The sequence below is a fragment of the Dermacentor albipictus genome, chromosome 3, assembly GCF_038994185.2.
Source record: "Dermacentor albipictus isolate Rhodes 1998 colony chromosome 3, USDA_Dalb.pri_finalv2, whole genome shotgun sequence".
Lineage (NCBI taxonomy): Eukaryota > Metazoa > Arthropoda > Arachnida > Ixodida > Ixodidae > Dermacentor > Dermacentor albipictus.
In genome coordinates, this window is record NC_091823.1 from 18,838,533 (window position 1) to 18,853,116 (window position 14,584).

The 14,584-nt window shown below is 46.7% G+C and overlaps 1 protein-coding gene across 4 annotated transcripts in view; it reads right to left on the minus strand.

Annotated features, from left to right (window-relative positions):
* LOC139057273 (uncharacterized) overlaps window positions 1-14,584 on the minus strand; it is a 167,665-nt gene that overhangs the window by 84,591 nt on the left and 68,490 nt on the right. For 3 of the 4 annotated variants that reach the window (XM_070535182.1, XM_070535179.1, XM_070535180.1), the window contains exon 2: window positions 10,951-11,004. The exons of the other annotated variant lie outside the window; for it this stretch is intronic. The gene's annotated coding sequence lies outside the window, so the exon portion shown is untranslated. The remainder of the gene's footprint in view (window positions 1-10,950; window positions 11,005-14,584) is intronic. 4 annotated transcript variants of the gene reach the window in all.

The following is a 14,584-nucleotide window of genomic DNA, read 5'->3' on the forward strand; positions in this document are numbered from 1 at the left end:
AAGACGGGAAGGAACGAAAATATCACCGTTTCGCCATAAGCGCGGAGCAATGAATGCGATGGCAACATGTTAGAGTAATACGCGAAGTGTAAGATTCGCAGCAGTATCAATTGGAGTAAACGCAAGCTAAGTAAAACCTAGCTGTTGTGCTAGGGGTCCTCTGTTTGAATCCTGCAATCGGAAAATTTCATATATGTTTATTAATTGAAGCCAACGTCTTTCTTCGTGATTTTACAACAACTTTGCCGTATGGGGTATGTTTCAAACATCTTTCCTGGACCGATATGGAAGTAGTGCACAGCCGTTCCTATAATATTACATAATTTTGAGGTTTGAGCTTTGTTATTGTTTCGCACTTTTAACATTTAAATCTGAGAAGATTTAAGATAAAAGGCATGCGCTGTCAGCGTTTTGTTTCATAACATTTGTTTGTGGGCTGCGTAAGAGTTGGTGTCGGGCATGTCAATATGGGTAACTGGCCCATGCCCGGCTCATCCACGCTAAGGACGTTGTTGCAGGCAGGAACATTTTCTCAATGAGGACGAGGAGTATTCGGTTTATTTACCATATCTACATGAGGAGAGGAGAACGTTACGTCTCATCAGTCTAGCATGACTGAATTGAAGCACACTGAGGAGCCGAAACAGTCCGCTTAAATCCCCACTGTCCTTCCTAGATCCCTAAGGCAGGGAAATCTACCGTCCTGCCTTCGTCGAATCGGAGTGTCCAAAGTCGCCGAAGGATCCGCGTTTGAGTGCGAGGGTGCACACAATCACTCCGGCAGCTTCGTTCGCTGAACACACAGAAAGGAGGGGAGCTTCGTAGAGAGGGATCGTCCCGCTTGACTCAAACTGGCGCGCCTTGGTTCCTGGGATGGCCCAGCAATTAGCTGGAGCGTCAACCAAACGACCGTGGCGGTTACCGGAGTCCGTGAGGCAACGCCGTCTTTTTCCAGGGGTTTCTTGCTCCCATCGCCGGTGATGACGACAGTGAACCCTCAAACAACCCTCTATCCGCCAAACGTGTCTCCCCTTGTTCTTGCCGCAGGTGTCTCCGAGGGGACGCTTTGTTAGCTTCATGAAACGTTTCGTCGCAGTGGTGCAGGAAAGGCTAGAAGGTCCCTACCCCTCCTGGCGTTCAGCTGCCATTCTCAGAATTCTTAGTAGTAACTTTATCAAGAATGTAAGATCTGGTATGAATAACGTTAGTGAAAGAATGGTGTGGCAATACAACCCGCACTATACCACGTGTCATATAGCATATAGCATACATACACCTAAATATACATATGTGGAACCTCACGGCGACGGCGAAAATTTTCTTGGAGTGTGCATATAATTGCTATCGCAATAACAAAGGAGTACATAGACACGATGCCTGTGTGCTGATAAAGTGCTACTCCTTGTTTCGTTCCTCCGGATAACAGTTTTTTTTTCTTCTTCTTCTTATTCTTTGACAGTTCCGTTCTACCCTGCCTTTATTTCAATTATGCCTCGATAGAGGTGACCTCGATAAATGCACGGCGACACCGGCATTTTACCTGAGAGCCTGCCACACTGGAAGTCACGTGGCATTCGATGATCACCTAGAGCGGGAGCCCCTATCGGATCGATCTACCGGCGGCGCGTATTCGTGGCGCCGTGCGCTACGCGCGTAACGCGATCGTCACCCAAATTAAATTCCCTGACAGGCTCCTCACTCCGATTTGCGGCGGAAGACGAAGGGATCTTCTGTCTGAGAGATCTCCAATTACCAATTTCGTGAGTGGTTTACGCATACACCGCATAGCCGCAAGTTTCTCAATAATCAGCCCACGTAATTGCTTGCCGTGTTTCACTGCATCTTTCTTCCCTTGGGAAACCCTGAGTGATATCGTGCGCTGGCGCCATGGAAGGAACACGAGGAGGCTGAAGTGTATTCAGACGAGCAGCGAAAGTTTAATGATTTAGAGGGTTTATATAAAACAGAACATAGTGCCATCAGCGCTTGGAGGAAGGAAAAAAGAAAAACTGAGGAGAGGCCCTACCCAGTCCGCGCGCTAGCAGAAAAGTGCGCAGAAAGTCACGTGGTATTTTTCGCTGTAGCGGCCATGTTGTCGGGACACGATGGCGGTTTCTTAGGGTGGTGTGTGCTCATATCCGTGCTGCTCCGTAGACCTCGTACCATAGTAAAGGCGTCGTATGCGTAGATTTGCGTTAGTCTTCGTGTTTCGTGCCGCCGTGTTAGCCAGACCATGCTCTTTCGACTATTGTTGTGGTCAGGTGGGGCTGGAAGAAGCAAAAAGCGTAAAACGAGCTCGCGTCCAACGCTGTACACCACGTGTCGCGCCACCGACGAAGGACGATCTGGAAGTATTGTTGCCGTCTTCGGTGGATTCATGCTAACGTGCCATCACAGACTGAAACAACGTATGATAAACGCCTTGTAGGTGAGTGACGGCTGTGCAGTGCTCCTGCTTTTGACAGCGGACGATGCCTTTGTGGCACGCAGAACAGTCATGCGGAAGGATGGGAAAGAAGTGCCTGCTGTTAGTAATTAAGGGACAAACGCTCCTTACCGCAGATATCTTACATGTCTGCCTGAGGGGCGCAGGGAAGGGAAGGTTGGCGGATGCGGTGCACGAACAACGTACGCCCGGCGTACATGAAACGGCTGATGGTTGCGCGTAGCAAGCACGGTCAACGCGCTAGCTGCAGGCACAAGCGCGCACTGTTCGGCACCGCGCGGTCGCTACCACAGAACTTTGTTTCAGTGAAGCTTCACTTATCGAGAGAAGAATACACTTCAAGACGCAATCAGGCATATCTAAACGTGTTCTCTTCTGCCGGCCTCCTCGTCGGCGCGCGCGCTATATGGCTCGCCACATCGCCGAGGTGCGCGGCCGCCCGAAACTTGTTCAACACAGCAGAACGGTGCCTCAATTCACGACTGGCATATGTGCTTGTTCTCGTAAACCGCCGATGGGCTAGCCATGAGTCGATGGGTCGTGATGTGCGTAAAGTGTGCTGCCGGTCATCGTCTGTGTATTCTTGCAGTAGAGCGAGAATGCGCAGGTTTATTTTCACAAAAGCCGGCAAAAGTAGCGGGGACCGGCTTCATGGTGTGATTTCCGCAGTTCACTGTGAACTTCTTTCAACGCTAGGGAGCAATACACCCGCCTTGGTTGTGGTGTAGTTTTCGCGTTGCGATGCTATACCCGAAGGCGCGGGGTCAAATCCCGGCCGCGGCGGCCGCATTTCGTCGGGGGCGAAATGCGAAAAGACCCGTGCATCGTACACTGGGTGCACGTTCAAGACCACCAGGTGGTCAAAATCAATCCGTAGTCCCCAAGTAGGGCGTGTCTCATAATCATATTGTCGTTTTCGCCCATAAGGCACCGGACACTTAGAGCACACTACTTGGATCCGTTGATCGGATCGATACGGCGCGCGCTCGTGCGCGCAGCCCGGCGTGGTTGCACGCCGGAGGCGAGAGTTGTAAACTGCCCCGACAAGATGTAATCTGCCCCGACAAGATGGCGCATTAAAGGCAACTTTCGGCGTTATACGAAGGCTTTACAAAGAATGACGTCAGGGATTCTCCTTTGTTTTTCCTTCCTCCATGCATCAGTGTGTAAGTGTTGGTAGACGACATGGCGAATAGAAAACAATAGAGAGCCGAAAGAGAAATTGACAATACGACACCTTGGTTTAGACCCGCTGCGGTAACTCAGTGGCTACGGCGTTATGCCGCTGAGCACGAGGTCTCGAGTTCGATTTTCGCCCGTTGAGGGGACCATGATCGACTTAGGTAGAAGGTGGACGCTCGCCTACTTAGCTTTAGGTGGACGTTAAGGAAACCCAGGGGCGCTATAACGTAAAACTATACCAAGCTTTCCCATTCCAATTCTGCTATCAGTCCTCAGCGATTGGTCGAAAACTTTTTTCGACCAACCCCACTTCACCTGTCCGTCACGCGACGTCACGAAAACCGCAATACCTCCCCATCTGATATGATGTGTACACACTGATTATGCATGATTTGACAGAAAAAAAGAAAAACAGTTATTTCTGATTCGACCCCTTCTCGCCATTAGCCCTCGGCTATTGGTAAAAAGTTTTCGGCCTGCACCCACTTCACCTCCTTGTCACAAGACGTCACAAAAGCGCACAAACTCACCGTGTCAAATTGACGTGTACGTGATAAAGATGCATTAATATGCCGAACAAAACTGAATTTTTTTCGGAATAGCCGCAGGCTGCCCCGTTCCGAAAGGAATAAAAGATGGCTGCCGCCAATCGCTGAGACGCTGGCTACTCGCACGTGCCGGAGAGTATGGGTGTATTTGCATATAATAAAACTTCTTGCGTGACCGTGTAACGTTTTCAAGCACTTTCGGCACGTTTACTACCTCATTCTGCCAACTCTTCTTTGCTGGGGGTCAGTTTTAGCGTCATTCTTAAGCTTCCGTTGCATGCCGCCGCGATTTTCGACCAGCCACCACAAGCTAAGTAAGGGAAAGCCGACCAATCGCAGACGCCGGCACTACCCTCTTCATCCGGTTATCGATTTTCAGTGCACTGGCTCTGCCCCCGTGAATCCCTCTCCACTTGAGCCTTCTCCTCGCCTCTTGTCAGCCAATTAGATAGGAGAAGCCACTCAGTGTAGGCAATGTTACTCGTTTTTAAAGCAAACAAAAGCGACATCCTATGAACGAGGAGAGCGTTTGATTGGTCTGTTCAGACAACCCTGTGGGTGACCGCCCGGTGCTTGCGTCGTTGGTTACGCAAATTTGACGTCAGGAAATTGGAATAGAAACATATTGGAATAGCTTTATGTTATAGGGCCCCAGGTGGTCGAAATTAATATGAAGCCACCTAAAACAGCGTGCCTCATATCTAGATGGTGGTCTTGGCATATAACCGCAGAATTTATTCAAAATTATTACACCTTGGTTTAGGGAGCTACATAATATACTTTGAGAACGCCGCGTAGTGCTGGTTTGGGTATGCTGTTTATTTAGTTTCTGCAACTCTCTCTTTCTATGCCCTTCCCCTCGTACAGGGTAATCAACCTGAACTGCCTCCGTCTAACCTCGCTGCCTTTGTATTCATTTTTTTATATTTCATATCCTGATGCCACCGGTCACCTTTCTAGACTTATATGTGGTTTGAAAGGCTCCACTTCTTCGTCATAATCACAAACAAAACATCATCGAGAACCATCTAGTTCCTAAACCATGCTGCTGGCTTTCTACCTCTTAACGTCACGCATTTGTCTTTACTTTCCATCGCACATAAAGCACGCATAACCAAGTATTGTGGACGCAAAGGAAGCCACCGCAGTAGTTACATAGGTGGACTGCCGCGTGCGGCATTCTCAGTATTTGGGGGCCGTACGTATAGCGTAAAACCATTCCAATATGTTTTTATTCCAATCTCCTGACATCAAATTTGCGTAACCGCCGACGCAAGTATCGGGCGGTCACCCGCAGGGTTGTCTGAACAGACCAATCAAATGCTCCCTTCGTTCTTAGGAGGTCACTTTCGTTTGCTTGAAAAACGAATAACATTGCCTGCACTGAGCGGCTTGTCTTATCTAATTGGCTCACAAGAGGCGTGGAGCATGCTCAAGTGGAGAGGGATTCGATGGGACCGAGCCACTGCACTGAATATCGCTAACCGGATGAAGAGGGTGGTGCCGGCGCCTGCGATTGGTCCGCTTTCTCTTACTTAGCTTGCGGTGACTCGTCGACAATCGCGGTGACATGCAACGGAAGCTTAAGAGTGACGCTAACACGGATCCTCACCAAAGAAGAGCTGGCAGACCGAGGTCGTATACGTGCCGAAAGTTCTCGAAACGTTACACAGCAACGCAAAAAGCTTTATTGCACGCAAATATACCCATGCTCTCCGGCAGGGGCGAGTAGCCAGTGCCGGAGCGATCGGCGGCAGCCATATTTTATTCCTTTCGGATCAGGGCAGCGTGCGGCTATTCAGAAGAAAATTCAATTTTGTTCGCCATATTAACGCATCTTTAATGCGTACGCGTCACTTTGACGCGGTAAGTTATTGTGGTTTTGTGACGTCGCGTGAGAGGCAGGCGAAGTGGGTGCAGCCCGAAAACTTTTGAGCAATAGCCGAGGGCTAATTGCAAAAAGGCGTCGAATTAGAAATAACTGTTCTTGTTTTGTTCGGTCAATTTATGCATAATAAGTGTGCACACGTCATAGATGGGGAGCTATCGCGGTTTTCGTGACGTCGCGTGACAGACAGGTGAAGTGGGGGTGGCCCAAAAAAGTTTTCGACCAATCGCGGTGGGCTGATTGCAGAATTGGAATAGAAAAGTTTGGAATAGTTTTACGTTATAGCGCCCTAGGGCTCCTTTTTTTCTTTTTTGTGTGTTTTTGCCTGAGATTTGTGGTTTCGTTCCAATTTCTGTTCATTTCCTCTCATCACGAGTGGCAACAGAAACAGATTTTGCGGCTTGTTATCAGACTTTTCAAGCAAAATGTTTGAGGTGCGGATTGATTGCTCAAACAAGCAGCTTTCATAGCAGACCCACACAATGCAGAAACACGCTCTTGCCAGTGAAAACAATATCCACATGGCTGTTGCTCTTGTTATTGCAAAGTATTACGACTACAGTATCACTGCTACAGTATTAGCCGTTAAATATGACCGTTCTGACTTTCTTCCCGAGTCGTCTGTCAGATGGGAGCTTTTGTACGTGGTTTCATTGACATGGAGGCAATAGTCACTGTGTCGAGTCAGATTCTATTTATAATATTGCACAAAGCGTATTCCAAGTATATTTAATGATATTTTTCCCGTCGCCAACTCGCCATACCCAACTTTCTCGTTAGTAATCCGATAGGTTTCCATGTCGTGGATTGTTACTAACTTTTCGGTATTCTAAGAAGAATCTCAATTTCTGTGAGTCACTCTGAATGGTGCACCTATGATGTGATGCTTTCCAATAATATCGCTTTAGCGACATGCATTCAACCCAATGACGAACGTATTTTTTTTCTATCTCAAATAAAAACAAAGATCTACACAACCATGCTATAGTTTCACTGTCTGCTAGCTGATCCTGCGATACACTAGTGGTGCAGGTCGAGGCATCTCTCCTTTGTGCCTCTCTCACTTTCTGTCTGCTAGCTGAATACTTCAACAATGCACGCAATTTCTCAGTCTCAGATTATTCGTGTGCACCTTCTGTCTCCGAGAGAGCATCCTTACAGCTAACTTCAGCGAGGAAATGAAGGCAACGCAAACGAATCCAGGTAGTAGACGCCCGCAAGAGGAATTGGCTACGGCGCCAAGCTAACCCTAACAGCCCTGTTGTACACGCGGTGCCTCCTTCCTCCCGTCCAAGACAAACAACCTTGCTGCCTCGTTGGCACAGCCTTGCGTCATCTCGAAGGAGAAAAACAACCGACGTGGGCCAATAACTGGCTGGGGCGCAGGGAAAGGCGCCTCAGGTCTAATTAGGCCTAGCGCGCCGACGTCATTAGTCGAGACTGTATGCCCTATCGCACCAGTAAATGCGTGCAGTGCGGTGACGGCTGCGAGTGCGCCATAAAGCACAGAGCCACGTCGCGAAAGTGCCTCCATTTCGATTCGTTGCTTCAACATTCAAAACACAGTGCGCTAAGATTCGCCGACTAGATTTTCTTTTGCAGTGTGTGCAAATGCTTTTTTTTTTAATCGCATGACGCACGCTATCCATCAGCCTGATTTTCTTCTATGCCTTGAAACACCAGTGACGCCATCTTTCCGCAGCACTCCGATTCCTCACAGTACATCAAACTTTCTGAAGTCGCTCATGCCACTGAGAAAAGCGCCCTTAAACACATCTTCTTCCAATATAACACCCATTGTGCACTTATAATGTATAACTAATAATATGGGCTGGAGTCTTATGTGCCGAAACAAAATATCCTCGAGAACCGCCTGGTTCCTAATCCATGCTGCTAGCTTTCTACACCTCTTAACGTCACGCATTTGCCTTTCCGAACAGCCTCTGTTCGCACGTGCACTTGACGTTTCTATTTTTTATTAAGGCGACAGCCTTAAGTGCCTCATGCGTCGAAAAATCAGTTGCCTGGCGGTATCGAAAAATTGACCGTCGGGCGTTATGGCAGGCACTCAATGGCACCAAAATTGATGGTGCCACCCACGACCATTGGAGGGACTTGGGGCCACGATCTCTGGTCCGAGTCGAACCTACAACCATTGGTGGAAATCGTACCCACAACCTTTAGTGTTAATTAAGACAAAGTTAATTAGGGCACTCTAATCCACGAACATTGGTGGCAGTCCAACCCTCAGCCTTTGGTGAGATCAAATTCAATGGCACCAAAATTCATCGTGCCACCATTGGTTGGAAGTCAAAGCCACGACCTTTGGTGTTAATTAAGGCGAAGTTAAGGCACGGTTAATTAAGATATAGTTAATTAAGGCGCTCGAACCCACGATCTTTGGTGGGAGCCGAACTCTCGACCTTTGGTGGGACAATATTCAATGGCACCAAAATTTATGGTGCCAACATTGATGATCGAACCTACGACCATTGGTTGGAAGTTAAACCCACGACCTTTGGTGTTAATTAAGGCGAAGTTAAGGCATAGTTAATTAAGAAATAGTTAATTAAGGCACTCGAACGACGACCTTTCGTTTGAGAAAACAAGTAACAGAAAGTAACAACGCATTCGTATGAGAATGGCAACTCATTTAATGAATGTCTTGTGAGCGCGCAGGCTTTCGCCTTCATCCCCTTTAGCATATGCTAAAGTGACTGTTAATTTTTATTTTGCTAGATAACTTCATTGTATAAGTTTGACTACGACATACCAAGCGCTCTGGGGCTTCGCCTATTCGAACTTACATATAACACAAAGTCAAAATGATTTTCTGCGCCACGAAAAGAGAAATTGTACAGATTCTATACACTCTGGGAATCGACGTTATGCGAAGCATTTTGCAGGTAGCTGGTTATGCGGCATTGTTTAGGGTTCCGCAAAGCGTTACCAGGTTGACCAATGCCTTTGTGTAAATCCAGTACCTGAGTGTGTGACGCGAGTACAGCAAACTAGAATTAACGCGAGAGCGCGTGCGTGTGACGACAGCAGCTAGACTACGACGACGGTAACGACTATTGCATGACTTACACGAACGCTCGAACTCATGTGAACGAGTGACATGGACGTGCGAGAGCCGTGATGACAGCGCAATTCGGTGCTGCGTTGTCGTACTCGGACACTATGTGTATTACGAAAGAGCAGGCCATGCTATGCATTTAGGGCATTCATGCCAATAATTTTATAACATGCATGTCATGACATGTCATAAGTGCCACACATACATGTCGCGACACGCATATCCAGAATATACCCAATTAAAGACCCGCCGCGGTGACTTAGCAGCCTATGGTGTTGCGTTGCTAGGCATGAGGTCGCGGGATCAAATCCCGGCCGCAGCGGCCGCATTTTCGATGGGGGATAAACGCAAGAGCGCCCGAGTCCCGTGCACTAGGGGCACGTTAAAGATATCCTACTGGTCAAAATTATTGCGGAGGGGCGTGCTTCATAATCAAATCGTGGTTTTGGCACGCAAAATGACAGAATTCGTACAGCCAGTTAAATTACTATAAGTCATGTCACTCCATCCATTAATGTCACATCATTTCATTAATGACGTTTATGAAATGCACATAATGTTATCCATGTCATGACATGATTCTCCTTCATCTCAGGTGCATTTCCTAACAAGTTATATGTAACACGATAAACATTACGTGAATAAAACGACATGACGTGCAATTCATGGAATTCATGCCATGGTGTACACGCATGTTGTTCATGTCTGGTCATGTGCGCATATTATGTCATTCATATTCAGATATATATCGAGGTAAAAAAACGACCACGACGGCATCAAGCCATTGATACCATTTAAGTCATGACATACATGCCATTTATGTCATCATATGCATGCCATGATAAATATGTCCTGTCATCAATGTGATGACGTCATTCATATTATGTATGCAGGCACGTCACGTCACGATCACGCTGACGTGATCGTGACGTGACGTGACGTGACGTGACCGACCGACCGACCGACCGACCGACCGACCGACCGACCGACCGACCGACCGACCGACCGACCGACCGACCGACCGACCGACCGACCGACAGACAGACAGACAGACAGACAGACAGACAGACAGACAGACAGACAGACAGACAGACAGACAGACAGACAGACAGACAGATAGATAGATAGATAGATAGATAGATAGATAGATAGATAGATAGATAGATAGATAGATAGATAGATAGATAGATAGATAGATAGATAGATAGATAGATAGATAGACAGACAGACAGACAGATAGATAGATAGATATCCGAGGGAAATCTATCGCTACCGAAGATTACTTTGGAGAAGGCAGTACAGTGTTTAACGGGAGGCGTGACGTGGGACGTTTCGGTAGCAATTGCCAAATATTTTTTCTTTCTATTAATAGTATCAACAAATAATTAACTTGTGCAAGTAATTCGAGCTAGTGATTAAATTCATTTTTATGAAGAAACGTATCATTATTGAGTGAACAATAATTCGATACTCAATCACTCTTTAATTATGGCGACTCATCATAAAATGCAAATAGGATCGTTCTACCACCCGAACTTGCTCTTAATGAAGTCTGCAGCGTCTTCGTATAAAATTACGGAAATTTCATACATTTATCGATAGTCCATCGCAAATCGTGACTGAAGGGGTTATTATGAGCTGTGTCATCCTCCTACCTCAACGGGCACTACTTCTTTTTTTCGGCTCTGCTGCGTTACTGTGACACGGTCAGAAGTGACAACTCGAGACAAAGAAAGCAAGGCCAATTAATGGTGCGTGCAGGCCGGCCAGCAACGAGGTGGCCTTGAAGCAAGAAAGAAACACTCACGTTAGTGTTCCGAAGGCCGTGCCACTTTTTTACTTTTCTTTTTCACGACAGGATCTGCATGAAGCACGAAAGAAGCACTGATTAAACAGAGCATGCGTTTGCTCAGCATCGCTTTCACTAGGGCATGAAAAATAAGACGCATTAGTAAAAGTTAGCGTCGCTTTCACTCCATTTCATTTATTTCACCTTAAGAGCCCGAAGACATTAAAGGTGGGGGAGGGGGGGAGGGCTCGTTTAGGGGTTAAAATCAAATGCTAAACCAGCAGTACAAATGACACAGAGACGGAAAGAAAGAAGCTCGAGCACGTCGAGGCCTGACGATCTATAAAGAACTCATGTACTTGTGCATGAGGCTTAAAGGGACATTAAATAAGAAAAAAATGATTTCTTCTGCAACAGTAAACTACTCTTCTACAATATCAAAAACACCAATTTTACCACGGTAAGATGCTTACCATGAAGAGACAGGTGGCGACGCCCCCTTGAAGTTCCCGCACCAGCTAGCTGTGACGTCATGGATTTTGAAAGCGTCTTCTAGGGCCTAGACGACGAGCAAAAGGAGAAAAGGTAAAAGCTGAAGCCAACGTTAAAAGACGAGTCCACTTGTCGAAAGGTTGGCTTCCGTTCTTGCCTTCTTCTCCTTTTGCTGATCGTCTTGAATTTCCATCTCCTGCCTTCCCCGTGTCTTTCCTGGATTTCTAAGGCCTAGGTAATTCTTTAGCTGTAAATCTGGACTACACTGCGTTCTAAAGAAGCCAAAGATTGAACATGATGAGTTTCAGGAACTTTTGCTGAGCCAACGCAGAATAAATTAAAAAAAAACTACTTCGAAATCCGTGACGTCACAGTGGCGTGCCGGCGTTGAGAATTCGGCGCGAAATTCAAGAACTGAAACATTGACCTTCATTTTATCTTCTAATGATCATCCTATTATTTCAAGATTAACGACAACGGAGTTTTCAATGAACGCTTTAACCGTGTGAAGAGATTCAATGTTTTGTTTTAGTGTCGCTTTAACCTGTACACAAATTTCATAAGAACAAGGACAAGAAACATTCAAAACACTTTTACACTGCGCGTAACGTGATAAACTACCGCGCCGCGATGGAGACATAACGACCACTAGCGCACCACTAGCGCAAACAAAACAGTTTTCACAGCACCCTTCCTTTCTCTATAAGTGTGATGGAAGAGCGACTGGCCCGGAAGTCCTAGGTGCTTAAATATGTAGAAAGACCCAGGAATTTCACGAGTGATATGTTGTCGTTTTTCTCTCTATAGGCGTGGGACAGTTGATTAAAGTTACGTGGACTGACAAAAAAAAAAACGATGACTGAATTTGCGAAACTTTCGGACTTAGTATACATTTCTTGCAAGTTGTGACTAATTTCGTATGGATAATAATCAAGGAAGGACAGAAAGAACTCAATGGCTTGTTTGCCGCAGCTTTTACTAACTTCATTGCAGGCAACATCAAAGTATAGCATCTGCCTCAACACACACACAGACACACACACACACACACACACACACACACACACACACACACACACACGCACACACACACACACAGCACGTATACACAGATACATAAAACTGGCACTTAGGACAGCCATGTTTCATTTATTCTCTAAACAAACATGAGCACTCTTAAAACACATATATAATATTGATGAGAAGGTTGCTATTAATAAACGCGTTATCTTAGAAGTGCGAAGTTTTCATCATAACTACAATTCCAAAGTACTAGGCCGCGCTTAGAAACAGTCGATATGACTATTAGGAACGGTTGAACAACCTTCGGCTTCCCTGTAGGCCACGTACGTGTATAAGCGGTTCTGATTAACGCAGCATATACCAAAGACGCCTGGTAGCGCAGTAACATAAATACTGCTTCAAAGTCTAAGCTCTTAAATGTATGCAGCCTGGTCATTTTTCCTCGTTAACGTCAGTTCAGCAGGCGTTAAATAAAGAAGCAAGAGAGCCAAAGGAAGACTATACAGAGCGAACATTTTTCAATTGAAGGAATTGCTGCACTTTACTTCCCAGATGTCCCGCTGCAACTTTCATGAGCGACAGAGGGAACAAAGGAAGTAGTTAAAATGAATGGTATTGAGATACAAGTCAAAGGAAAAACGAAGGCACGTCGAAGAAAAAAAAAAAGAAAACACAGGCGAATTCGAGCTACCTGCCCGAGGCGAGAGTTCCACTTGTGCGCAGTTCGCGGTGGTCTCCGCAAGCCCTTCCGGAGTGTTCTTCCACCCGAAGTGCAGGAAGATTACTCTGCGGACTTCCACCGAACAAAGGCAGAAGGGAAGGGGCTATAAGGAGAAGCCGGCGACTCGACGGCCAATTCGAGCTTGCGGCGACAGACTAAGCGGGAAAAGAAGATTTAAAAAAAAAAGCGCGATGCTCTAAAACAAGGAAGGAACAAAACAATGGAACGACGGTGATGATGATGGCTGTGATGAGGAGAAGGCCAGCAAGAGGCGTCGGAATCCGAAGCGGTGTTCGCGTCTTGCACAGGCCGCGGCCGAAGGAGAGGCGCCGGGAGGTGAGGTGCTAAACACGAAATTGATGGCGCGAACGTGCCGCGACCGCACGCTGTCCCGAGAAGGACGAGGCCACTTACTGGCGAGATGAGAGGTGCGGGGTTTGAGGAGAGCGAAGCAGGGGAACGAGGGGTCTAGGGCAGGTCGCGTACTCGGCCTCTAATCGGTCGATTTACGCTCAAGTCTCCGGGCCCTGCGGCGGCGAGACGCTCCAGCGCGTCCCGCAGCACAGCAGATGGGCGCTTGCTTCAAGGGTGAGCGCTCCTACGGGAGAAAGGACAGAAGACGAAGGGATAAAAGTACACGAAAACCCTCCATTCAGGCACAGATCAGGCCTCCAGCGGAGTTTGTCGCTTCATGTTGTTTTATTTTTTTCTTCGTGTGCACAGCGGCCTCAAAAGTTACTCGAGGATATGCGTTCTGACTGTCCCGGACAGAAAAAGAAAAGGTTGCAATATGCATTATAAATTAATCCGAAATACTTTTCTTTTTCGAATGGAGATCGTCAGGGTTCGAGGTTAGTGGAATGCTAATTGTACTAGTTTAGAGGCGGGTCATTGCGTGTATTTTCTCGTTATTTGCAAATTATGGTACTGTTATTTAAATTATTACTTTTTATTCATAAAAGAAGTTGTATCTCCGAGTGCGGAAATGTCACTTTCAACGTTCTATATACTTTATGACAATACACAACAAATAAAAAAAGTAATGTTACAAACGCCGAACAGATATTTCAGTTTGTGCTTGTAAAGCTGGCTCACCCGTTAGTATACTTTTCAACAGGAGTAGTCCACTGCCCAGGCATCTGCTGCAGTAGTTTTATCGTGGGCGTTATGCAGCGAACAAGCGTAAGCTGTCATGCGCTATAGCTTGCATTTGCTCCCTCCACGTAGATTTTGGCCGATATTGTTACTGCACCGCAGATAAAATAAGGTATCTAACCAAGCCAGCATTGAGGAAAAGCTCGCTCAACGGTGCAGCAATGGAGAGTCGACGCATTAGGATAGGCGGTCGAGAAGTGTTAGGACCTCAGTGTAAACGTCAGAAGCCACATGCTAGTGTAGCTGTCACAATAAACTTGT